At 37.1% G+C, this 25,235-nt stretch overlaps 1 protein-coding gene across 2 annotated transcripts in view; it reads left to right on the top strand.

The window, feature by feature from the left end:
* CDK19 (cyclin dependent kinase 19) overlaps positions 1–25,235 on the top strand; it is a 185,160-nt gene that overhangs the window by 8,531 nt on the left and 151,394 nt on the right. The gene's annotated exons all lie outside the window — the stretch shown is intronic.

Here is a 25,235-nt window from a genome sequence, read left to right as displayed (position 1 = left end):
AACCTGAGTGAATCCTATTGTTTTGGATTTTGGTGCAAATTACAAAACTGTTTTTGACCTTCCTTTCTTCTCGAAATTTATATGTAATTTGAGCTTGTATAATTTAGAAAACCAAAGTTCTGTTAACTAAGTTCTCAGCAATCTTTTCATCTTTATAGTATATTTGTATCAAAGTGGAAATATTTTTATTTTTATGCTATTAATATTTATCAAATTGGACTTCCCTGGTGGTGCAGTGGTTAAGAATCCGCCTGCCAAGGCAGGGGACATGGGTTTGATCCCTTGTCCGGGAAGAGCCCACATGCTGCAGAGCAACTAAGTCCGCGCGCTACAACTAATGAGCCTGCACTCTAGAACCCGCGAGCCATAACTCCCGAGCCGTCGTGCCACAACTGCTGAAGCCTGTGCTCCCAGAGCCCGTGCTCCGCCACAAGAGAAGCCACTGCAATGAAGAGTAGCCCCTGCTCGCCACAACTAGAGAAAGCCTGCGTGCAGCAATGAAGACCCAATGCAGCCAAAAATAAATAAATTTAAAAAAATATATCAAATAATAGTTGCACATGATTAAACTCCAACAGTACTTCCTTCTCACTGCCTACTCCCAAGCCCCCTTCACTTCTCAGAGATAACCAGTGTTAACTGTTTCCATTTTAAGTTTTGCTGCTGCTTACCATTACAACTTTAAGTAGCATACGTATAATTCTGGCTTGATTTATCAACTTTAGGCAGTTTCTGTTGACTTTCCATTAGAAAAGCTGAGCAATTTTGAGAGATTTCACTATCCCCTGTTTTCCTTTTTCCCATCTCAACCTTCAAATTTATTACCTTTGTTATTTAAATTTTTTTTGTGGTGAATACTTTTATGACTTTAAACTATAAACTTAAATTTCTTTTTCTTGGTTTGTCAATTCAGATATTATCTGTGGTCTTCCTCGTGTGAATGTTGAAGAAAGTAACAAATTTTTTTCCTGTTCTTTTTCTCTATCTCCTGATTTTTAAAGTATAATTTTTATAGCTTTCTAGTTTATCCATTGCTTTTTGTCTATGGGTTGATTTAAAAAAGTGAACCCTGGAAGCCATTCAGCAGCTTTAAAATATTATGATTATGAAATTATTTATTACTGAATGAATTAGTATATTGAGACCCATAGCGAAGGAAATGTAGACTTGTGTACCAAATAAGTGCTGCTTGAAACAGTCCTCCAGGTATTAATGCCCAATGGATCTTCTTTATTTTGCCCTTTTTTCAAGTCTTCTGGGTCATACTCAGCCAGCAGTTTTTCTTTATATCCCATGGTTGGTTTTTCTTGGATTCTTTTTTGTTGTTGTTGGTTAGTTGAGGATATCTTTTTAAGTAGCTTTTTCATATAGGATGTGTATATTTTCTGAGTTCTTGCATGTCTGATAGTGTTTTTTGTCCTCATACTTGATTGATAGTTGGGCTGAATTTAGAATTCTATACTAAGAATATTTTTTTCTCAGAACCCAAAACTATTGCTTCATGGCTTCTGGCATTTCTTGTTGCTCATGGGAAGTTTCTTTCTGGAAACTTGTTTTTTTCCTCTGTGGAACTCTTACGAGTTTTCACTTGATCCGTGCATTCTAAAGTTTCACCAAAGTCTGTCTTGAAAGTGTAAGTCTTTTTTTTTTTCCCCTTCATTTATCTAGCTTTGTTTCTTGTGTCTTTTACACATTATTTATTTTTTGAATAGATGATCTATGAACATAACTTCAACTTCAAAAGTTAAAAGGTGGTATTCAATAGCTTTAGTAGCATTCCTCCTACCTTCATGCCTTCACTTCCCTTTTCCAATCCTGCCAGTTTCTTATGGATCTTTTAAGTGGGCCCTTTATTTTGTCTTTGGTTTAGGGCAATTTTTATCTCCTGTTATTTAGTTCTTCTGTTGCCTCTTTTGTTCTCTTCTTCAGGTATGCTTATTAAGAAATGTTGACCTTTTTATGCACTATATTCCCTGTCTCAAATTCATTCTCAAAATTTTCAACTCCTTCCCATCTACATTCTGGACGATTTCTTTTATTTAATTTTCTAGATTACCAATTTGGTCTTCAGTTGGGGTTGCTATTCTTTTATTCAGCACGAACTGGATTCAGGAGTCTGCCCAAATTCAACAAGGCATTGTTTTAATAAAATAAATAAATTCCCTATTTATATTTAGGTTGTTTCTGATGTTTCACCATTATAAGCAGTTCTTCAGTGATTTTCGGTTCTTTTTGCTATTTTTAGCTTTTCCTTCTTATTTTTCTTATAATCTGAGTGCTAGACCAAGACAATGGGAACATTTTCTGTTTTCACTCATAGAGAAATTATATTTGACTTATCAATGTGTAGGGAATTATAATCAATATAATAACTTACTGAATTCTGCTTTGTGTCTGATGCTGTACTAGCTGCAAATTTGAGGCCCCTGTGTTTATAATATAGTTGGAAGGATTGAAACAAAATCTCTGGTTTATACTTTCCTAAATTTGTAAAAGCTGGTTATAATTCTCTAGAAATTTTCTTACTCAGACGGGTATCAAGAAGGGCACAACAGAGGTCAGTCAGGATAGGCATATGCACGAGTATAAGGGATCGCTGAAAGGGGAAAGGGACTATTAGAAATGTCAGTTAGCAAAGACTAACACTTTTTTTTTCTTTGGCTGTGCCTTGCGGCTTGTGGGATCTTAGTTCCCTGACCAGGGATTGAACCCAGGCCCTCAGCAGTGAAAGTGCAGAGTCCTAACCACTGGACCACCAGGGGATTCCCTCTTTGTTCCTTTTCTGACATTCTAGTCTTAGCTAAGGAGATCATTTACTTGCTGGTAGTGGCTGCAAACATGTATTTAAAACTTTTGAGAGAATACAGTGTTCCGGGGAGACTACTATAGTTATTTATATAAGCAGGATAATTCCCAATGTCTGGTGTGTACTTCAGACCCATGGTCCCCAAGACCCAAACCAATCAGAATCAAATAAGTCAAAGAAAGACTCTATTAAATACGTAACTTTCTTAAGACAACTGGCTTGTTTAGTGATCTTATGTAGCTGGGTCTCAATTTTCCCAGAAGTGTCAATCCAAGTCCCGTAAGTGGTGTTTGGCCATGTCATAGATACCTCCTTCCTCAGTTAAAAGATAATCAAGGGTTATCCTGTTATCAAGAACAACCTGGCCAGAGAGTCTAGAGATTTTTGTTGGGCAGCTGTTGCTTTAGCAATAGTTTCTGCAGTATCTTTAACAGTTAAGGAGAGGTTCTTGATCATAGGCTCATTTTCACTTACTCCCTAGCCAAGGGAGGAGGAATCTGCCAAAGGAAGTGAATTTGAATCATGAATGCCTCCTGATAATTTAAAATTTAAGGTTTCTGTAGACCACGCAGGCAGTTTTATTCTGGTTACCTTCCCTTGTGTCCCCCACCCCTTTGTAAAGAGCCTAAATACAGGTTTCCCTGTATTTAGGCTCTTTATAAAGGTGGGTGGTTAACCAGAGACAGGGAGATAGACCCCCAGATTTAGGGAGTATGACATGATAGAGGGGGACTGAGTTTGTTCCAAGAAAGTGAGGCATTGGACATCAGGGAGAATTTTGTGACAGGCAGAACTATAGGATCATCAGAATCATGGCAAATTCAACAGTCATTTGGAAGTTGGATTGCAGTGGCCTGGGGTATGTAGACAATGGCATTTTATTTCCTGGCCAGAGCATGGTAAGAAGTGTACAAAAGAATCATAAATACCTTCATGGTTTAAGAATTAGGGAAAGGATGGTCAGAGAAAGAAGGAGGAATGGAAAGAACCTTTCCTGATATGACATTTTAGGAGGAAGCAGTCTACATAGATGTTGGCTACTTCGTTCCCTAGTCATTTTGATTTCGAAGCCTCCAGCATTTGCACAGGACAGGGTGTCAGGTGGAACCTTCTTCAGTTGTAAAATATGTACCCAAGGTTTGACACCTTATAATTTACAGTGGTGTCAGTGGTAAAGAGTTCTTGGCAGCGTCCTTTCCGTGAGTCTCACTTTTGCAAAAACATCAGAGTAAAACAATAACTGTTTGTAAATGACAAAAGACTTAAAAATGTCCATTGCTAAAGATCTGATGAGAGTTCATTATTGACAAGGAAATTTGGTTATTTCTGTGACACAAAACATTTTAAGATTATAACTAGAATTATAATCTTACGACTAATAATATTCTACCAGGGCATATCAGGTTTCTAGGAATTTCATACAATTTCTAGAACACTTATCTTGATACAGAGTTTAGCATTACTTCTTACTTGACAATGCTTCCCATGTAATTTAACATATCAAATAAGCCTAACTAGTTTAATATCTCTCTTTTTATGAGGAGAGAGAACATATTTTTTTGAGATGATCCAGGGGCCCTCTGGAAAATCCCAAAGTTAGTGGGAGGTCAAAAAGACTTCATTTAGGATTCAGTATTGGGAAGTTTGTCAAAATATCAAATATCAAAATATCAAGTTTTGAACACTTGACTAAAAAAGATCACAGATCATTATGAAACAATAATTAATTATCCATTTAACCAAAGTGACAATTAAGAATTTCAAAGGCAAATACAGAAGACTACATAGTTCTGAGCAAAACTTTAATATTGAGAAAACTAGGTTTTTTTCAAGTAATCAAAGACCTGGTGATAAAGATAACATGAAGCACAGGAAATTATTTTGATAAAACACAAAATTGTTACTTTCTAGGCAGATTACTTAAAAACGGAAACCTTTCACAATAGCTTATCAAGAGCAGACCATTAGTCCAATGAAGCTTTCTCTTTTTAGCAGATGAAAGAAAATTAAGTTTTAGTTTTATATAAGTACAGTATAGGTATTAAAGCTTATTTTTTAAACTGTTATAATAATAATTCAGTTTTTAGCCAGTTTGACCACACAAGATTCCTGTTCTCTCTCCCTCTTTGTCTGTCTCCCTCTCTCTCTCCTCAACTTTTTGTGTCCATATTTTGTCCCTTTTTCTTTTCTTTCCCATTCTGAAATAACCATCTATACTTTAGGACAACATTACCTTCTTTTAACCAAAATACATCTCCTTTTCTCATACATTTTCTTTTTGAAAACACACATCCTACTTTCCTTGCATACAGAGATGTTTCCCTTATTATTTCTAGTCATTTAAATTACTTATATTAGAATTTTTAATCCTTAAAAACCTGATTTCCAGTGAAAATTAAGAAGTAAACAATTGTGAACTGTTACTGGCAAATTTATGAATACATTTCATAATTTCTTAAGCATATTCCTCCTCATATTAAATTTTACAGTGTGACACAAAACATTTTTAATAAAAGACTCAAATATTTTTAGTTCCTCTGTGAAAGGAAGCCCAAATTTGGTAAACCTATGTTCAGTAACTAATGTTTTAGTATTTTATCTTATTTGGAAATGGTCTAGCTATTCAATGAATATCCATCATTTAACTTATCTCAGTATATCTTTAAGGTTTCAAGTAACCAAAGAGATTTTTATTTATTTATTTATTTTTATTAACTTTTATTGAAGTATAGTTGCTTTACAATGTGTTAGTTACTGAAAAGATTTTGGAAACTATTTTTAAGTACATATACCATAAAGCACAATTATTGTTGAAGTTTATTTATAAACTTACATCTATTTATGTCACTTGTTCTTAACAATTAAGTTTAGATTACTCATGAGAATTTCATGAGACATTAACAGCTAACTATCATCTTAAGTTACCTTTCTTGCTGACAAATTCTGTAACAGATAACATGAGCTTGACTTTTGGTATACCTTTGTAGAGTTTTATATTTAATGTTGATAACTCTAAGGACTTGCCTGTTTTAATTAAACCAACAAACTTACAGTGGCTTTTATTTACTAAAGATTTATTCTAGATCACATGAACTTGAAAAAAGTGGGTTTTTAAATTTCTGAATGCATACTTGATTTACATAGCACTTGTTTGTTTGTAAGCCAATTAAATAGAGCTTTCTACAAATTAATTCTGGCAATATCATCTGAAGGTAGGAAAGTATCACCCATCTATAACATACACGCGTGGGCATTCATAAACATTCAGACTGCAAACAGATCTTGTAGCTTCCGTTCCAACGTTTTAGCTATGAGATAGGTATGATAATGCAAAAATCAGTAGATTATAAAAGAACAGTTGGGTCCAAATTGTGTTTCTGGCAGATGGAATAAGTTAAGGTTACCTGCTCAGATGCTTAAACTTTTCACTATTATTTGTGGAGAAGACACTTATGATTTTTCATTCGCCTAGTTTCCAGATAACATTTCACCCCCTTTTTTTCTTTCCTTCTGATAAGAACTACCTCCCTGAAGTTCGCATTTCAAAGACAGGGCCTTCAGTTTCTAGAGAAAACCAGGCAGAACATTTATATCTTGAAGGCACAGAGAAAGAATTAAAGTTCCTCCTAGAAGGACTTTAGTTTCCTAAGGCCAGAATGTTAATAATACCTATAAACCTTTTGAGATGAATAGGGGAGGTTTGGGGATTGGTTAAAAAGGATAGGTAGGTTTTGAATTTCTTCTAGAGCTGCATTTATAAGACGAGGACAGTTATTTTTAATTCCTTGAAGAAATGAGTTGCAACCAAAATGACTTCAAAGGGCTGACCCTCCCATCTGACTGCATTACTTTCAATTTGCTTCTTTATGTCAGGGAGAAGATCTTCAACTAAGATAGAAATCAAAAGATTCCTGTGTTCTAGATGTAGACCTATTTGTCTTTGGAGTAGTTTTCCCCACTCTGGAGACATAGTTTCCTTTCATTTCAGCTAGGGGAGAAGGCCTAAAAGAAAGTTCCTATCAGGCTTTGAATATCGCTTACAATTTGGCCAACTTCTGACCACAGAGCTACTTAAAAAAAATCGTTTCAAATATCTTATCAGGTTTCAATTGGGACTAACAGTAAATATTCCTGGCAGTGTTGGACAACCCCTTGGACTCAAGAGGCATCTCCAAAGAGGGTGCAAAATATACTACCTTTTCAAGAGCCTGAGTCACTCTCAAAGATACCCAGAAGAAAGAAAGAAAGACTTAGACAATTCTCAGGACAAAAAAGAGACACACAAGAAGGCAATAGGTGTCTCTAGGAGAGAACGGATTAATAACCAGTGGGTGTGGATTTGGAAAGGAAGGGACAACATGAAATTTTACCTTTCTCTCTCTGGCACTACAAGCATATATTCAGGAGAGCTGACTCTGGTAAGATTCTCATCCTTTGCCAGGTTCTGACGATTTTCCCAGGATCCCATCTTCAGACTTCAGAGTGGGGGTTAAAGTAGAGAGTGTACCTTTGGTATCTACCAGAATTTGGCAAGATTTTCCATTAATATTAATTTTAGTTTCCCATTGGATGTTTAAGGGAGTAACCAGAAAATCCCCCAGAATCTTGTCCACCCTGAGAGAGGCCCACATGGGGGCCCACCTTTGAGGGTAAATATGGGGGTGTCTGTAAGGCCATGAATTGGGAGACTTTTGTTTATGGTCTTGTAGTCTCTTCAGAGTGGAAAGATGATTCAGACAGAGGATTAGTAGAATGAGTGCTCAAGTGAAGTAGGATAGAGGTGAGTAGTAGGAGTCACGTAAGTCTTGTAGTCTTGTTTTAGGTACCTCTTGTGTCTTTAATTTTTCATTAGCATTTTACTATAAGTCTTTCAATGAAGCTATTTTACTTATTTATTTTAAAATATTTATTCATTTATATATTTGTTTATTTGGCTGCATTGGGTCTTAGTTGTGGCCTGCAGGATCTTTAGTTGCGGCATGCGGGATCTTTTAGTTGTGGCCTGCAAGCTCCTTAGTTGCAGCATGTGGGATCTAGTTCCCTGACCAGGGATTGAACCCGGGGCTTCCTGCATTGGGAGCGTGGAGTCTTAGCCACTGGACCACCAGGGAAGTCCCCTCAATGAAGCTATTTTAGAATCTTGAAGCCTTTTGGAAGCTTCTGCATGTTAATTAAAATAGGTATCCCATTCTGTTTGTTTGCTTTGGAGTCCTTGCTTTCAACTGCACTTTTTAAATGATTGATTTTGTTTAGTTGGAATGTTCCCCTTAATGACCATTATAATTCTAGGTTGTCTTAGTAAGATTTTGCCATTTTTGTAGATACCAACAGCTTCCAGGACCATAGTTCTTAGAATTAAAATAAGCAGTTGTATCAGAAGGTGATGTGCTCAATCCTTTGAAACTCGAGGATCCTATTTCTTTACCTATACTTTGTGTCTCTTGGAACAAATTAATACCTAAGAGGGATGTGCTGCTTGGTTGGGGATTTTGTGATGTTTTACAGTGTATCTTGTTGCACAGAAATTTTCTTGAGGTTGGTGGGTGACCTAGTGTTAATCTAACCTGTTCCATGACCAACTTATTCTAGCATGGGTGTCTTAGAGCAGTGAGTACTCTAACAACTTTTTTTTTTTTTTTTTTTTGCAATACGTGGGCCTCTCACTGCTGTGGCCTCTCCTGCTGCGGAGCACAGGCTCCAGATGCGCAGGCTCAGCGGCCATGGCTCACGGGCCCAGCCGCTCCGCGGCATGTGGGATCCTCCTGGACCGGGGCACGAACCCACGTCCCCTGCATCGGCAGGCGGACTCTCAACCACTGCGCCACCAGGGAAGCCCTCTAACAACTTTTAAGTACCTGACCTGTACCCATCAGTGTTGTCACTTTGGCTTCTAAGATTCCCATTCACAGTAGATCTATTATTCCTTTACTGCATGTGCATAGTAACAGAAACCAGCAGTAACCAAGGAAATGGAACTGTGGACACCAGCAGTAACCAAAGAGATGGTATCATGGACTTGCCAAGGGAAGGCCTTAGATGTTCCTAAGTGCAACTGTTGGTAGTTCCTAAAGTAGAATTTTGGACTGAACCAGTAGATCCCAACAAATGGGCACTGTGGACTAACCAAAGGCTAGGGACTCGGGTTCCAGGTGGAACTGTCTGGCAGCTCAAGCTGACCCTCTAAGCTTTGGACTGGGAAGCCAGTGAGATTGGGAGCTCAACACAAAGAGAAAAGAGCTCAGAACCAAGAGGAGCTTACCAATGGCTCTTGGAAAGACACAGAACTCAAAGGGTTCACAGTACTAATGCCTGTGTTTCTCATCCACGAAGTCATCAGAAGTCTCCTTTGGATCCCATCACTGCCACCAAACTTGTTTAAAAACAAAATTCAATTGAGTATATTTAAAAAATCTTATTGGATTTATTCAATGATTCATGAATTGGGCAGCATTCAATCTTAACAGAAAGGAGCTCTAAGGAGCTGTACAAAATGAAAGACTTTTATAAGCAGAAGGCAGCAGGAACAAGGACTTTATACTAGGCAAATAAGCAGATTGGTTATGGCAAGGTCTCTTTCCTTTAGGGGATGGCAGGGGTCTCTCAGGCAGATTACCTAACTAGTGCTGATCAGGTGATTCCTGATTGACTCGTTTTAAATTCAATTTCTGGGTTGGAGGGGGCAAAATTGTAATTAAGTTTCGGTTTGTTAGTGTGGGGCTTAGCATAAGTGACTCTATTTTGGGCCTTTTGTCTTATTTTTTACAAAACTTAGTTATTACCAAAGTGCTTAATGATAAATACAGTTAATGAAGTATCACTGTCTCTCACACCATGTAAAGACTTTACATAATTAACCAGTACAAATTTTGTAGACCTTTAAATCCATATAAATATAAAGGTTTAAAACTTAGATGGGTAAAGATGGGCTTTTAAATAAAGCCATATTGCATTATGGGGGGTCCTTATCTGTTTAGTACAAATGAAAGGAAAACACAACAGAGAAATTTGGTGCTTGTAAGAGAACAGGAGTTAGACATATTAAATTTTACACGTGACCCTTGCTCCACACCAACTGACTAAGCTTTTTGGTCCAGCTTATTGAGGTTGTAAATTCAGTGCCTTTATCAGAAAGACATTTTCCAGTCACAAAGGCCTTTAAATAAACAAAGTACTTTTGGGTTCAAATGATTTAAATAAAGTTTATTCCTTCTTAAAGAACCACTTGAATTTTCCTTTCTTAGAGAGGGATTTTTACTTCTGATTCTCAATTAAAGATAAAGATATAAAGATACAATTGTGGTATAAGGAAACCTTGGAACTGGAAACTCATTTCAAATCTGGGCTAATACTCTCTAGCTGTGGTATTTTGGTAAAATATATCTGAATCTCAGTTTCTCCACCTGTAAAATTTATATGATGATAAATTACCATCTCATGTGGTTGCTATGAGGAATATAAAAGTCCCCACCAAAGTATTGGTTTATTTTTTCTCCAAAAATATAAGGGGGTTTTCTCAGTAAATTTCCCTGAGGCTTAAATTAGCAAATAAAAAGGGTAGGTACTGAGTAAAAATTATAGTCACCTTGTAGTTTTGAAAATAAAGATTAACCTTATTAGGTTCAGCAGGAAGATATATTCTTTTTCCCCATCTACAATTAATTGTTATAAGAAACTTTATTATATTAGGAAAGAAAAATGGATTCCATGATGGGCTATTTTACTTTAAGCCTTCAAAATAAAGAAAATAAATGAAAGTGGAGAGTCTTATTTATTTTAATTAAAATTTTCTTCTTATAAATAGAACATGTTTAAGAAAAATTAAAGATAAGTACACACACACAAATTGTTAACTGTGAGATGATGGATGTGTTAACTACCCTATTGTGATAATCAGCAGTATATACACATAAATCATCACATTGTACACCTTAAATTTATATAATTCTCAAAGCTGGAAAAAAAATAAAGATAAGCAAAGGGATTCAAATAATTCATAGATGAACACTATGAATGGTGTAGTATATGTGTGTGTATATATATATATATATATATATATTTTTTTTTTTTTTTGGCGGTACGCGGCCTCTCACTGTTGTGGCCTCTCCCGTTGCGGAGCACAGGCTCCGGCCGTGCAGGCCCAGCGGCCATGGCCCACGGGCCTAGCCGCTCCGCAGCATGTGGGGTCTTCCCAGACCGGGGCACGAACCCGTGTCCCCTGCATTGGCAGGCGGACTCTCAACCACTGCACCACCAGGGAAGCCCCTAGTATATATTTTTATACATGTTTTTCTGAGCAAATATATACTTTTATTTTCTCAAGAATGTGATCATATTCTACATGATTTTTGGTAACTTGTGTTTTCTGTTTAACAATATATAATGGATATTGTCTCAATTCATGAAATGTTCTTTTTCAGCAGTGGTTTTCTTTTCAAGAAAATCTATGCCATTCCCATATACAAACCTTCCATCAATAATAGCGTCAATTATATGCAGTTATTCTTGAGGGTTTGGGTTAAAAGTCTGTTTTCTGACCTTCTTTCCTCAGAAAGTCACTGTTCTACGTTTTTAATGACTTTCTCCATATAGATGTGCCATTAATTGTTTAACCAGTTTACTTTGTTGATTGATGCTTAGGTTGTAACTTTTTATTATTACAATTAGCACCGTGATCAACAGATATTTAGTTAAAACTTTGTTTTTCTGAGAGGGGAATTTCTTTTTTTAAAAATAATTAATTAATTTTTGGCTGCATTGGGTCTTTGTTGCTATGCATGGACTTTCTCTAGTTGTGAGAGCAGGGGCTACTCTTCATTGCAGTGTGCGGGCTTCTCATTGCGGTGGCTTCTATTTGTTGCGGAGCACAGGCTCTAGGCCTGCAGGCTTCGGTAGTTGTGGCTCGTAGGCTCAGTAGTTGTGGCACACGGGCTTAGTTGCTCTGTGGCATGTGGAATCTTCCCAGACCAGGGCTTGAACCCGTGTTCCCTGCACTGGCAGGTGGATTCTTAACCACTGTGCCACCAGGGAAGTCCCTGAGAGAGGGAATTTCTAAAGTGAAAAATATAAAGTGAAAAGAGGAGAGAGTACATAAATCAAACTGTGCTCAACAATATTTGACTTCAAACTGGAGATTATGATTAGGAACTTCAAAGTGAACTGGTGTTTCCTAGTATTGCCTAGTATTACTATATTGATATGCATAAAGTTGGTGTTTTAAGAACATAATTTAATTAAAAACTTAAAAATCTCTTTCCAGATGTACTTAAAGGTAGTGATTGCAGTTAAGATTCTCTGCTTCCAGTGCAGGGGCGCAGGTTCAAACCCTGGTTGGGGAACTAAGATCCCACATGTTGCACGGTCAAAGAAAAAAAAAAAATCATGGAATCTTATATCTTGTTAAATCGCTTGCCTTAAAAGAAGTCCAGAAACACTAAATGCCTCCCTTAAGATCACATAGTATGTTTCAGTTTCTAATATATTGGTGTCCTTTTCTAATTCCTACCCCAACATTCTTATCCATAACAAGATGTCTAATATAAATGTAATGAGAACTATTTGCCTGTGGAGCATCCATGATGATTAATGAAGAGATTGATGAAGGCAAATTACTTATTGTCAGTTGTCAGGGTGCACTTTTCCATAAACTTTCTAAGATATTGATTGATTGATAAGTTACTGTATTTTTCATCAGTAAAATATTTATTTAGGTCCATTATAGCAGAGGCTTTTAATTTGTTTTTTGACAACCTAGTGGTTTTAGTATACTCACAGAGTTGTGTAATCATTATCAGTATCTAATTTTAGAACATTTCATCACTCCCAAAAGAAGCCCTTTACCCATTAGCAATATTCCCTATTTCTCCATTCTCCTAGCTCCTGGCAACCACTAATCTACTTCTATCTCTATGGATTTGTCTAATCTGGACATTTCATATAATTGAAATCATACTGTATGTGACTTATTTCTGACTTCTTTCACTTAGCATAATGTTTTCAAAGTTCATTCATGTTGTAGGATGTATGAGTACCTCACTCTTGTAAGTGGCCGAAGATTATCCCATTGTGTGGATATACCATATTTTGTTTATGCATTCATCAGTTGATGGTTATTTGGGTTGCTTCCACTTTTTGGCTATTGTAAATAATGCTGCTATGAACATTTATGTAGAAGTTTTTGTTTGACCATATGTTTTACATTGTTGGGTCTATACCTAAGAGTGGAATTGCTAAGAGTGGAACCTAAGGTTGTATGTTAACTCTGTATTTAACCTTTTGAGGAACTACCAGACTGTTTTGCAAAGCCGCTGCACCATCTTACATTCCGAAATGCAATGTGTGAGGGTTCCAATTCCTTTGTTAGCATTTGGTATTATCTGTCTTTTCTATTTTAGCCATCCTAGTGAGTATGAAATGGTATCTCATTGTGGTTTTGATTTGTATTTCCCTAATAACTAATGATATTGAGCATCTTTTCATGTGCTTTTTGGCCATTTGTGTATAGTTTTTGGAGAAATGTCTGTTCAAATCCCTTTCCCATTTTTTTAATTGGGCTGTTTTTTTATTCTTTGTTGTTGTTGTTGAGTTTTAAGAGTTCTTTATATATTCTGGATGCTAGGCCCTTATCTGATTTATGATTTGCAAATATTTTCTCTCATTTTGTGGATTGCCTTTTCACTTTCTTGATGGTGTCCTTTGAAGCACAAAAGGTTTTAATTTTGATGATGTCCAATTTATGTCTTTTTTTCTTTTGTTGCTTGTACTAGGAAACTGCTGCTTGATCTAAGGTTGCAAAGATTTACTTTTTTGTTTTCTTCTAAGAGTTTTGTAGTTTTAGGTCTTATATTTAGGTCTGATAGTATTTTTTTTTCCAATTAAAAAAATTTTTTTAAAGCAAAGGGACATGTAACAAAGTTCCATCCTTTAAGGATTTATAGTATATTGGGCTAAATTAAAAATATACAGTGAAAAAAGATAACAAGCGATATCATTCACTCATTTATTTGACTCTTACTGAATAACCCTATGCAGGAATTAGGAGTGTAAGGATAGAAGACAGTTCCTTTTCTTACAATCTAGTGAGAGAATGAAATAGATTACAATACAGGGCTATAAATTCTGTTTTACCAGTGTGCACAGGATGCTGTGGGGGTAACCAGGAGGGACACTGAACTGACCCAGGACTGTGCGGGTGATTTGGAAAGCTTCCAAGAGCAGGGAAAGCCTATGAGAGCTGAGTTTTGAAGGACGAAGAGTGAGCCAGACAGAGAAGTGATTTTTAGTTTAGTAGGATGAGTGGTAAATACATAGTGTAGAGGTGAAAGAAATAATAAACTCAGAGATCTGGAGGTGTTTGGGCAAGATAAATTCTAAACGTGTATAAAAAGTTTTTTTTAATACCTTGGGAAGAACTGGAAAGGATTAGGGTCTGAAAACAGAAGTATGTAAAAATGGGAAATGAGTTGTGAGGAATAAAGGAGATGATGCTTTTATACTATCAAAAATATATGTGTTAATCCTATTACCATTAATTTTTTAACATGAAATTTTGGTGATCATTGGCTATTTAGTATCTCTTTATTTCTAGAGTCTCATTAAGTCCTTAACAAATTGTTCTGAACTCCTTAATTAAATACACACTGCATGTTATAAATAAGGAAATAGTAATTATTGAGCTGTAAAAAGCAAATATTTAAAATTGACTGTTTTGGGGGCTTCCCTGGTGGCGCAGTGGTTGAGAGTCCGCCTGCCGATGCAGGGGACACGGGTTCGTGCCCCAGTCTGGGAAGATCCCACATGCCGCGGAGCGGCTGGGCCCATGAGCCATGGCCGCTGAGCCTGCACGTCTGGAGCCTGTGCTCCACAACGGGTGAGGCCACAACAGTGAGAGGCCCACGTACCACACACACACACACAAATTGACTGGTTTTTAAAAATAATTATAAAAGTTATACAATGTGCAAAAGTAATTAGATAATAAGGAAAGAAATAAGGGAGGAAGTAAGAAACATTCAAAATCCCACCATCTAGAGATAATTACTTAATATTTTGGTGCATTTCCTTCCTGACATCTTTTCATCCGTTTGTGGTCTGTATACAAACATACTCACCTTTAAAAAAAAAATTACAGAAGTAGGATCATCCTCCATATGTGGTTTTAATCTGTTCTTTTTAAATATCTAAATGCTATATGTTGGTATCTTTCTGTTAGTAACAGATTTATATGATCATTTTGAACTGCTTTATGGTATTCCATTGTCTGTATTTTTCTATTATTAATAAACATTTATGTTGTTTCCGGGTTTTTATTTTTGTTTTACTGTAGCAAATAATGCTTATTATGTTTGCCCACTTGTCTGATTATCCTTTTAGAATAAATTCTTAGAAGCAGAATTGTTGGATCACAAGGTATGCCCATTTAGAATTTAGGAACATATTGCCACACTCTTTTCTCCAAGTAGGCTGACTTTACTTACACGTCTATCAAAAGGGCACGGTGCTGCTTCTTTCTCCTTACTCTTGCCCACATTAGACTTTTTCTCCTTATCTAAGCTGACACGCGGATGATATTTTGCTTTCATTTATATTATTATTATTTTATTACCAGGGAAGTTGAATGTCTTCATTGTGTATTGGTTCTATGTATTCATCTTTTGGTTATTTTGCATTTACTTCCTTTGTCCTTTTTTTCAACAGGCAGTGTTGTATGGTGATTACTATTGAGCTTTGAAGTTTTATCTGAATTCATAATCCCAGTGAAACCATTAGCTGTGTGACTTGGGCAAATTAACTCTATGTCTTAGTTTCCTCATACGTAAAATGGGGAGAATAGTGGTCCTTACTTACCTCATAGGGTTGTTGTGAGGATTGCATGACATGTGAAGGGTCTGACAGATAACAAGCACTGCTACTAATCTTTTCACACTTGTGTATTTTTGTAGGATAGGTATAGGGTAGGAGTGTTTAAAATTAGATATCACCAAATTGCTGTCCTAAAAAGTTGTTCCTTTTGCACTAAAAACTGCATAACACTTTTTAGTATCATATCAGTATTGTGATTGTGTCCAAGCTCTCTTTTTCAATGATCTGTTTCCGTATTTGTCTGTATTCTGAAGAAATCAAAAGATTTGTGTATAAAAGTGTATGTATTTCCAACTTTATATTGTAAAAAAATTCAAACATACAGAAAAGCTTAAAGACTTGGTTCTGTGATCACCTGTATATCCACTGTCTACATAGGAGTTAGCAAAATTTCTTCCATAAAAGGCCAGATATTTTCTGTACTTATGTAAAGGGCCAGTAAATATTTTAGGCTTTGGAGGCCATATGATCTCTGTTACAATTATTACTTCTGGAGTTGTAGAGAGAAAGCAGCAACTGTAGACAACAGGTTAATGAAAGGGCATGGCAGTGTCCTAGTAAAAGTTTATTTACAAAAACAGGCTCAGCTGGATTTGGCTTGGGGTGTAGTTTGCCATCCTCACGTCCAGATTAAATAATTAACAGATTGCTATATTTGCTTTGTCTGTAAATATGTTTGTACATATGTATATGTATTTTCTGAGCCACTTGAAACTAAGTTGCAATCATCATGGCACTATAGCCTTTAATATTTCAGCATGCCTCTCCTAAAAATAAACACAGTCTCCTGCATAACCATAATACCATTATTACAGGTAAGAACATTGTAATTTTGTTCTTTTAATAGAATGAAGATTATATAATGTAGCACAAAAAGTATGAAAATCCTTAGATTTGCTCCTCAGCCATTGGTAACCTATTGAACTGTCCTTGTCCCCATCCCTCTTTCCCTATCTTTTTCTTTTTAATAAATTTATTTATTTATTTATGTTTGGCTGCACTGGGTCTTCGTTGCTGCGCGCGGGCTTTCTCTAGTTGCGAGCAGGGGCTACTCTTTGTTGCAGTGCGTGGGCTTCTCATTGCAGTGACTTCTCTTTGCAGAGCACGGGCTGTAGGTGCGTGGGCTTCAGTAGTTGTGGCACACGGGCTCAGTAGTTGTGGCTCGCGGGCTCTAGAGCGCAGGCTTAGTAGTTGTGGCACACAGGCTTAGTTGCTCCGTGGCATGTGGGATCTTCCCAGACCAGGGCTTGAACCTGTGTCCCCTGCATTGGCAGGCGGATTCTTAACCACTGTGCCACCAGGGAAGCCCTATCTTTTTTCTTGATTTATTTCTTTAGGTAGAAATCTGTATTGGGCAATGCACTTGGCTGGTTTTATTTTACCCAGTTACACAGTCAAATGAAAGGAATGTTTTGACTTGTTTTCATGTGTTTGGTTTGTAGTTTTAAAGATCTTGGTTTTGTTTCTGTATTTAATGTGGTTTGAAAGAGAGAATTGTGTATAATTTATAATCAGAAGAAGAGATTTCATTAAGTTACACATAGTCTCTGTAATTTCCATATGGTTGTTTGTACTTGTTTACATAGTAGAAGAAACTGAAGGAAGGTGAAACCAATGATGTGCTTTGAAAAAGTGGCCAACTTTTGAATTTTCATGCTAAAAGAAGGAGGGAAAGTAATATAAATATTCGTACTATTTTCCAATTTAACTTATTATGCTTCTACTTGATGAAAATATATAACACTTCAGATAAAGCTGTTCCACTCTGTGAAAAGTTGTGCTGCAAATTTATCCAGGGTACTTGCCCTATTTTTCTCTCCTCTTCAATCCCCTACTCAAATTGAGTACTCTGCATTGTGCCTCTTCCCATATCATCTCTTTGGCTATGGATGCAGAGTGCCTTCTTAATTTATCCTTTTAAAAACACCAGTTCCTCCCTGGTTAGAAGGAAAGAATTTAGTATGTTGGTACAACTGTGGTACTGTGGGCTACAATTAGAAATAATGTGCTGCAAGATGAGATAAGTCTATTTTTCTTAGATTAATGACATAGCTATTAGTGGGAGGTAGGTTGATTATTAGGTACAGACTCAAGATTTTTGTTACATTTCTGTGTTCTACACGGAGGAAGCAAAATGTATAAAATGAGGATATCGATAGAAAGTCCATAGATAAACCCACGCACATATGGTCACCTTATCTTTGATAAAGGAGGCAAGAATATACAATGGAGAAAAGACAGCCTCTTCAGTAAGTGGTGCTGGGAAAACTGCACAGCTACATGTAAAAAGAATGAAATTAGAACACTCCCTAACACCATACACAAAAATAAACTCAAAATGGATTAAAGACCTAAATGTAAGGCCAGATACTATAAAACTCTTAGAGGAAAACATAGGCAGAACACTCTATGACATAAATCACAGCAAGATCCTTTTGGACCCACCTCCTAGAGAAATGGAAATAAAAACAAAAATAAACAAATGGGACCTAATGAAACTTAAAAGCTTTTGCACAGCAAAGGAAACCATAAACAAGATGAAAAGACAACCCTCAGAATGGGAGAAAATATTTGCAAACGAAGCAACTGACAAAGGATTAATCTGCAAAATTTACAAGCAGCTCATGCAGCTCAATATCTAAAAAACAAACAACCTAATCCAAAAATGGGCAGAAGACCTAAATAAACATTTCTCCAAAGAAGATATACAGATTGCCAACAAACACATGAAAGGATGCTCAAAATCACTAATCATTAGAGAAATGCAAATCAAAACTACAATGAGATATCATCTCACACCCGTCAGGATGGCCATCATCAAAAAATCTAGAAACAGTAAATGTTGGAGAGGGTGTGGAGAAAAGAGAACCCACTTGCACTGCTGGTGGGAATGTAAATTGATACAGCCACTATGGAGAACAGTATGGAGGTTCCTTAAAAAAGCACAAGTAGAACTACCATATAACCCAGCAATCCCACTACTGGGCATATACCCTGAGAAAACCATAATTCCAAAAGAGTCATGTACCAAAATGTTCATTGCAGCTCTATTTACAATAGCCAGGTCGTGGAAGCAACCTAAGTGTCTATCATCGGATGAATGGATAAAGAAGATGTGGCACATATATACAGTGGAATATTACTCAGCCATAAAAAGAAACGAAATTGAGTTATTTGTAGTGAGGTGGTTGGACCTAGAGTCTGTCATACAGAGTGAAGTAAGTCAGAAAGAGAAAAACAAATACCATATGCTAACACATATATATGGAATCTAAGAAAAAAAAAGGTCATGAAGAACCTAGGGGTAAGACGGAAATAAAGACACAGACCTACTAGAGAATGGACTTGAGGATATGGGGAGGGGGAAGGGTAAGCTGTGACAATGTGATAGAGTGGCACTGACATATATATACTACCAAACGTAAAATAGATAGCTAGTGGGAAGCAGCCGCACAGCACAGGGAGATCAGCTTGGTGCTTTGTGACCACCTAGAGGGGTGGGATAGGGAGGGTGGGAGGGAGGGAGAGGCAAGAAGGAAGAGATATGGGAACATATGTATATGTATAACTGATTCACTTTGTTATAAAGCAGAAACTAACACACCATTGTAAAGCAATTATACTCCAATAAAGAGGTTAAAAAATAAAATTAGGATATCAGGAAACACAACAGCAGGTAATTCAGTATGGCTAAAGTAAGTACTGGGGATGGAGATTAGAAATATGTCTGAGAAAGGCAGAGCATGATCATCGTGTGCCTGGCTAAAGAATGTGACCTTTAACCTGATGAAATGGGGTAATAGATTTCAAATGGAATAGATTCTAATAGTTCCCAAAATGGAAATAGTAAACATTCTTTTCTGATTGTAAAAGGGACACATGCTTGTTATAAAGTGCAAACAAGTAACACCAGAAATGTAGGCATTTACTAGAGATAACTACTGCTAACAGTTGGGTGTGTGACCTCACAGAGTGGAATTTCATGATCCGTTTTGCAGCAGTGTGGATGGTGGAGAGGACCAGAGAGGGAGGAGAGTGGAGCAGGAGGCTGTTAGAGAGGTCCAGGTGAGAAATGAGGAGGACCTGTTTCTTAGTGGCAGCTGTGGCGGTAGAAGAGGGGCAAAGCTACATTTGTAGCAACGTGGATGGACCTGGAGGTTATCATACTAAGTGAAGTGAGTCAGACAGAGAAAGACAAATACCATGTGATATCGCCTATATGTGGAATCTAAAAAATGATACAAATGAACTTATTTGCAAAACAGAAACAGACTCACAGACTTAGAAAACAAATATATGGTTACCAAAGGGGAAAGGTGGGGGGGGCGGAGGGATAAGTTGGGAGTTTGGGATTGACATATACACACTACTATATTTAAAATAGATAACCAACAAGGACCTCCTGTATAGCAGAGGGAACTCGGCTCAATATTCTGTAATAACGTAAATGGGAAAAGAATTTGAAAAAGAATAGATATATGTATATGTATAACTGAATTACTTTGCTGTACACCTGAAACTAACACAACATTGTAAATCAATTATAGTCCAATATAAATTGAAAATTTTTTAAAAAGAAAGAAAAGGGGCAAAGCTGGGAGGAAGGTCAAAAGATATTTAGGAGATAGGTGGGATTCAGTGACCAGTTGGATGAGTGGGATGAAGAGCCCGCTCCTGCAGCTCTGAAAAAGGCCAGGAAGGTAGCTGAGTGGGTTGCTCAGAACGTGGGTCCAAATTGTGGGGTCAGTGAGGTGGCATAAAAGGAAAAATAGCAGTTTTACCAACTGCATAATTACAGAGTGGAAAGTGTATCCTTTGTTCTTATTTTCTTCCTGTATTTCCAGGTTTATTTAGACAGGGAGTATAAAAGTAAGAATTCAATTCTGTTTTGACAGGTAAGAACTGTTATATTATGTCCTTTTCTCTTCCTAATTGTGTTTCTCCCTTGAATTAGTTGAGGATAGCAGGTTCCTTTGAGAAGTTGCTTCTGTTTTGGTGTGTAACTGTAGCATTAGTGGTTTTTAAAAAATAATTAATTTTATTTTTGGCTGCGTTGGGTCTTTGTTGCTGCATGTGGGCTTTCTCTCGTGGCAAGCAGGGGCTGCTCTTTGTTGTGATGCGTGGGCTTCTCATTGCGGTGGCTTCTCTTGTTGCGGAGCAGGGCTCTAGGCGTGCGGGCTTCAGTAGTTGTGGCATGCAGGCTCAGTAGTTGTGGCTCTTGGGCTCTAGAGCACAGGCTCAGTAGTTGTGGCACACGGGCTCAGTAGTTGTGGCTCGTGGGCTCTAGAGTGCAGGCTCAGTAGTTGTGGTGCACAGGCTTAGTTGCTCCGTGGCATGTGGGATCTTCCCGGACCAGGGCTTGAACCCGTGTCCCCTGCATTGGCAGACGGATTCTTAACCACTGCACCACCAGGGAAGTCCCAGCATTAGTTTTTATATTTCACAAATTTCCTGTTGGAATCTTTAAATTTTTATTCTGAGGAATTGGGATCAGAATGCGGTGGGAGAGGCACCTGGGCAAGTTGTTGGCAGAGGTTCTTTGACTCTGAATTAAGGGTTATTTGGGTCTCTGAGTAGAATCTTACTTTGACCAGGTTCTGCTGTGTTTCTCACCATGGGGAACAGGGCTGTAAAATTCACAGTGTGAAACTTCTGTTCTATGTTTTGTAAAAATATGCATAACAAGGCATTATTGGTGTGGACTCTGAGTTCTGGGACTCAGTGAAGGATCCTCAGTAACCAGGTGACTAAAATATGATTGGTTGGTTAATGGCTGGGGGTTTTGGAGGTAATGCATTTGTTCCTGGGTGAGAAAGACTTAGGTTGCTGATGCCAACCTTTTTTGTTTTCAGATAGGATTAAACATGAACTTTCATATAGATAAAATTTTTGAATTTTAAAATATTCCCATAGGAGAAAACTTAAAGCTTTTTTGGTTATTCACCATTGCATTGAACCATCCTCACTGTTGGGACACTTTATGCTATCTATCTGAAATGTCTTGTGCCACCATTTCGGGGGACTTCTTGTTTAGTTTTAGGTTATATCCTTTCCTGAACCTCTTATAAAGAGCTGCCTGGATACATGCACTGTCGTAATAATACATCTCTTTTGAGGCTTGAGAAGATCTGGGTAAGGATTGTTGAATCACAACAGTCATAGCATTAAATTAATTTTTTCCCTAGAGTTATTTTCTTGTTTGGACTCTATTATTATTAGTATTTTTACTAAACTTTTATGTAGTTACTCATCTGAGGTATTATTCTAAATACCAGTATTATGTGGTGAGAAATAGGCTTTCTCTCAGGGTCATTGATTGGGGTTGTAAAACATACATAGAATTTAGGAGAGACGTTATCTCCTGCAGTGTATTCTCCTACTTAATACTGGAGGGAATGAAAGATGATTGTAATGAGAAAGATTTATTCTGAAGTTTTGCTGTTGGTTTTTTTTTTTTTTTTTTTGCGGTACGCAGGCCTCTCACTGCTGTGGCCTCTCCCGTTGCGGGGCCCAGGCTCCGGATGTGCAGGCTCAGCGGCCATGGCCCACGGGTCCAGCCGCACCACGGCACGTGGGATCCTCCCAGACCGGGGCACGAACCCGCGTTCCCTGCATCGGCAGGTGGACTCTCAACCACTGCGCCACCAGGGAAACCCTGCTGTTGGTTTTTATTTATGCTTTAAAGCTTACTTCAGAAAGTTTGAATTTTGATTCTATCAGTTGTGCTCTTTAAAGTCAGTTTTTTCCTCGTCATTTAAAAAGTGGCTTCCTTATACCCAGCTAAACTGTTGTAGTTAGTGATGAAGCATATGGAAGCTAAGTTAATTGGTGAGTTATTTATTGATAACTTTCTCTTGGCCCCTATATTTTATGTTTATATCTAAAACTTTAAGAGCTAATGTGTAATGAGTATCAGTTGTTAGAGGCAGATATTTCCGAGCTCAGATCCTAGCTGTTTAACAAATTATGTATTATATTTCTTAGCCTTTAAAATGAGGTTAAGAAGTATCTCACAGAAATTTTATGAGGCTTAATTGAGATAATTAAATGTAAAGAACCTGTGTAAAGAACCTGGTGCGGGGCTACATAGTGGGCACTAAAAAGACACTGGCTCCTCCTATTTTACCTAAAAACAAATGGAGCTCATAAAAAATGGAAAATTAAATCTCTCTTTTTCTTAAGTTTCATTTTCCTTTTAAAAAAATTTAAATGCCATCTCCTCTAAGCTTTCTCATCTCACGTAGATGAGGATAAATACGCTCTTAGTACCTTGGGGCTTTTTCAAAGAGCTTATTATTCTGTATTTAACTGCCTAGTACAATGCTTGGCACATAAATGATACTCAATGAATATTTGTTGTAAGGATGTCTTGCAAGAGAGAAAATGTTCTCTGTTGCCTTTTTCTCCTCAAGACCTCAAAAGTTGTACTGAAAAAAAAAAAGATTTATTTATCCACTCAGGATACTTGGTTTGTTTGGGAAGAGAAATGATATTTTATAGTTAAGGAAATTAAGTATTATCAACTGGCTTAGAATCCTGATGTCTTCTAATATATTCCTTAATATCAGAATTTTTGTGATTTGAAATGAATCACATTTGAATTTCTTCTTTTCTTTTTTTTCCAGAGTAAAAGTTTAAATATACGCTTCATAGTAAATGATACAACAGTACAGTTAGGAATCTTTGGAATTTTGACAATTTAGGTAACACAGTTAATAAAATTGACCTAATGGCATAGATAGTACACCATATCCTGGGTGCAGAATACATATTCTCTCCCTGTTTCTTTTTAGTATGTCACCATACGTAGTTACAAAATTCTTTTTTCTTGTGATGAGAACATTTAAGATCTATTCCTTTAGCAACTTTCAAACATGCAATACAGTATTATTAACTGTGGTCAGCATCCTACATGTGGTTCTTTATGGCTGGAGCTTAAGGCTAAGGTAAGGCTGCAGAAATAAGCAGAGGCCAAAGAAGTCATGGAAGGGCCTATGTGGCAAGATAAGGATTTTGATAATTATGATTTACATTTTAGAAAGATCACTGATAGCAGCATAAAAGTGAGTTATTTAATCAGATTCTGGTTTACCTAGGTACAAAACAAGTGGTCTCAACAAGATAGAGGTATATTTCTCACACTGAAGCTTTGTATGGTGACTCTAGTATCTGAGTTCATCAAGGACCTGAGTTCCTTCTGATGGCCTCACTGTCCTTTGGCATGAATTCTGTTACCTCATGGTCCAAAATGACTGCTGGAGTGCCATTCATCATGTCCAAGTTGCAGACAGACATACAGCTAAATCCCCTTTCAGTAGCTTTCCTGGAAGTCCCATCCAATGACTTCCACTTCTAGCTCATTCACCCATCCTAGCAGCAAGGAAGGCTAGGAAGTGTACACTCTTACGTGGGTATGCTGCCCAGAGTAAAACTAGGGTCTGTTACTAAGCAAGAAAGGGAGAATGGGTATATGGTAGGCTGCCAGTATGTCTGCTGCAAAAGGGATTGAGAATGGAGGTAGGGAGACTAATGTAGCCTAAGTAGTAATAATACATGTGTAATCTCTTACAAAAGAGATTTGATTGAAAGTCTTAAAATACAAGAATGTAACTCTGGTAACTCTGAGTAGAGAAGCTGTTCTGCTGGGAAACCTAGAGAAATTAAACTATTATTTTGATATTATACTCTGTAAGTTCTTGGTGCAAAATTAATGCTTTAATTATTTTAACTTCTGAGTTAAAAAATTTTTTTTCCAATTAAACGTTTAGTAAAATTAAATATTTCAGTACTAAGGAGGATTTACATTGGTAAGCATAGCATTGATAGTAATTACTTAAAAAAAAGTATATCGTATACTTAAAAAAAAAGTATATAGTATACTTGTTTCAACCATGTAACAATATACATTAAAAAGGGATTTATAGGGCTTCCCTGGTGGTGCAGTGGTTAAGAATCCGCCTGCCAATGCAGGGGATACAGGTTCGAGCCCTGGTCTGGGAAGATTCCACATGCTGCGGAGCAACTAAGCCCGAGCGCCACAACTACTGAGCCTGCACTTTAGAGCCCACGAGCCCAGAGCTCGTGCTCTGCAGCAGGAGAAGCCAGTGCAATGAGAAGCCCGTGCACTGCAACGAAGAGTAGCCCCTACTCACCACAACTAGAGAAAGCCCGTGCACAGCAACGAAGACCCAACGCAGACAAAAATAAATAAATTAAATAAATACATTTTAAAAAAAGGATTTACAGTAGTTTTTCTGGAAGATGAACTAACATAATTTTCTTTATCTTTTTTTATACGTACCTTTTTGTATGTTATACACTTAACACCTATTACTTTTTTAAAGAATTGTGACAACATACGTACACATAAAATTTACCATTTTAATCATTTTAAGTGTACAGTTCAGCGACATCGAATACATTAATGTTTTTGTGTCACCATCACCACCATCTATTCACAAAATCTTCTTCATTTTGTAAAACTGAAACCCTGTACCTATTAAAGAATAACTTCCCATTTTTCCCCTTCTCCCAGCCCCTGGCAATCACCATCCTACTTTTTTTTTTTTTT

This window comes from Mesoplodon bidens, assembly GCF_964165515.1.
Source record: "Mesoplodon bidens genome assembly, chromosome: 12".
Taxonomy (NCBI): domain Eukaryota; kingdom Metazoa; phylum Chordata; class Mammalia; order Artiodactyla; family Ziphiidae; genus Mesoplodon; species Mesoplodon bidens.
This window is presented reverse-complemented; position numbering and strand designations above follow the sequence as displayed.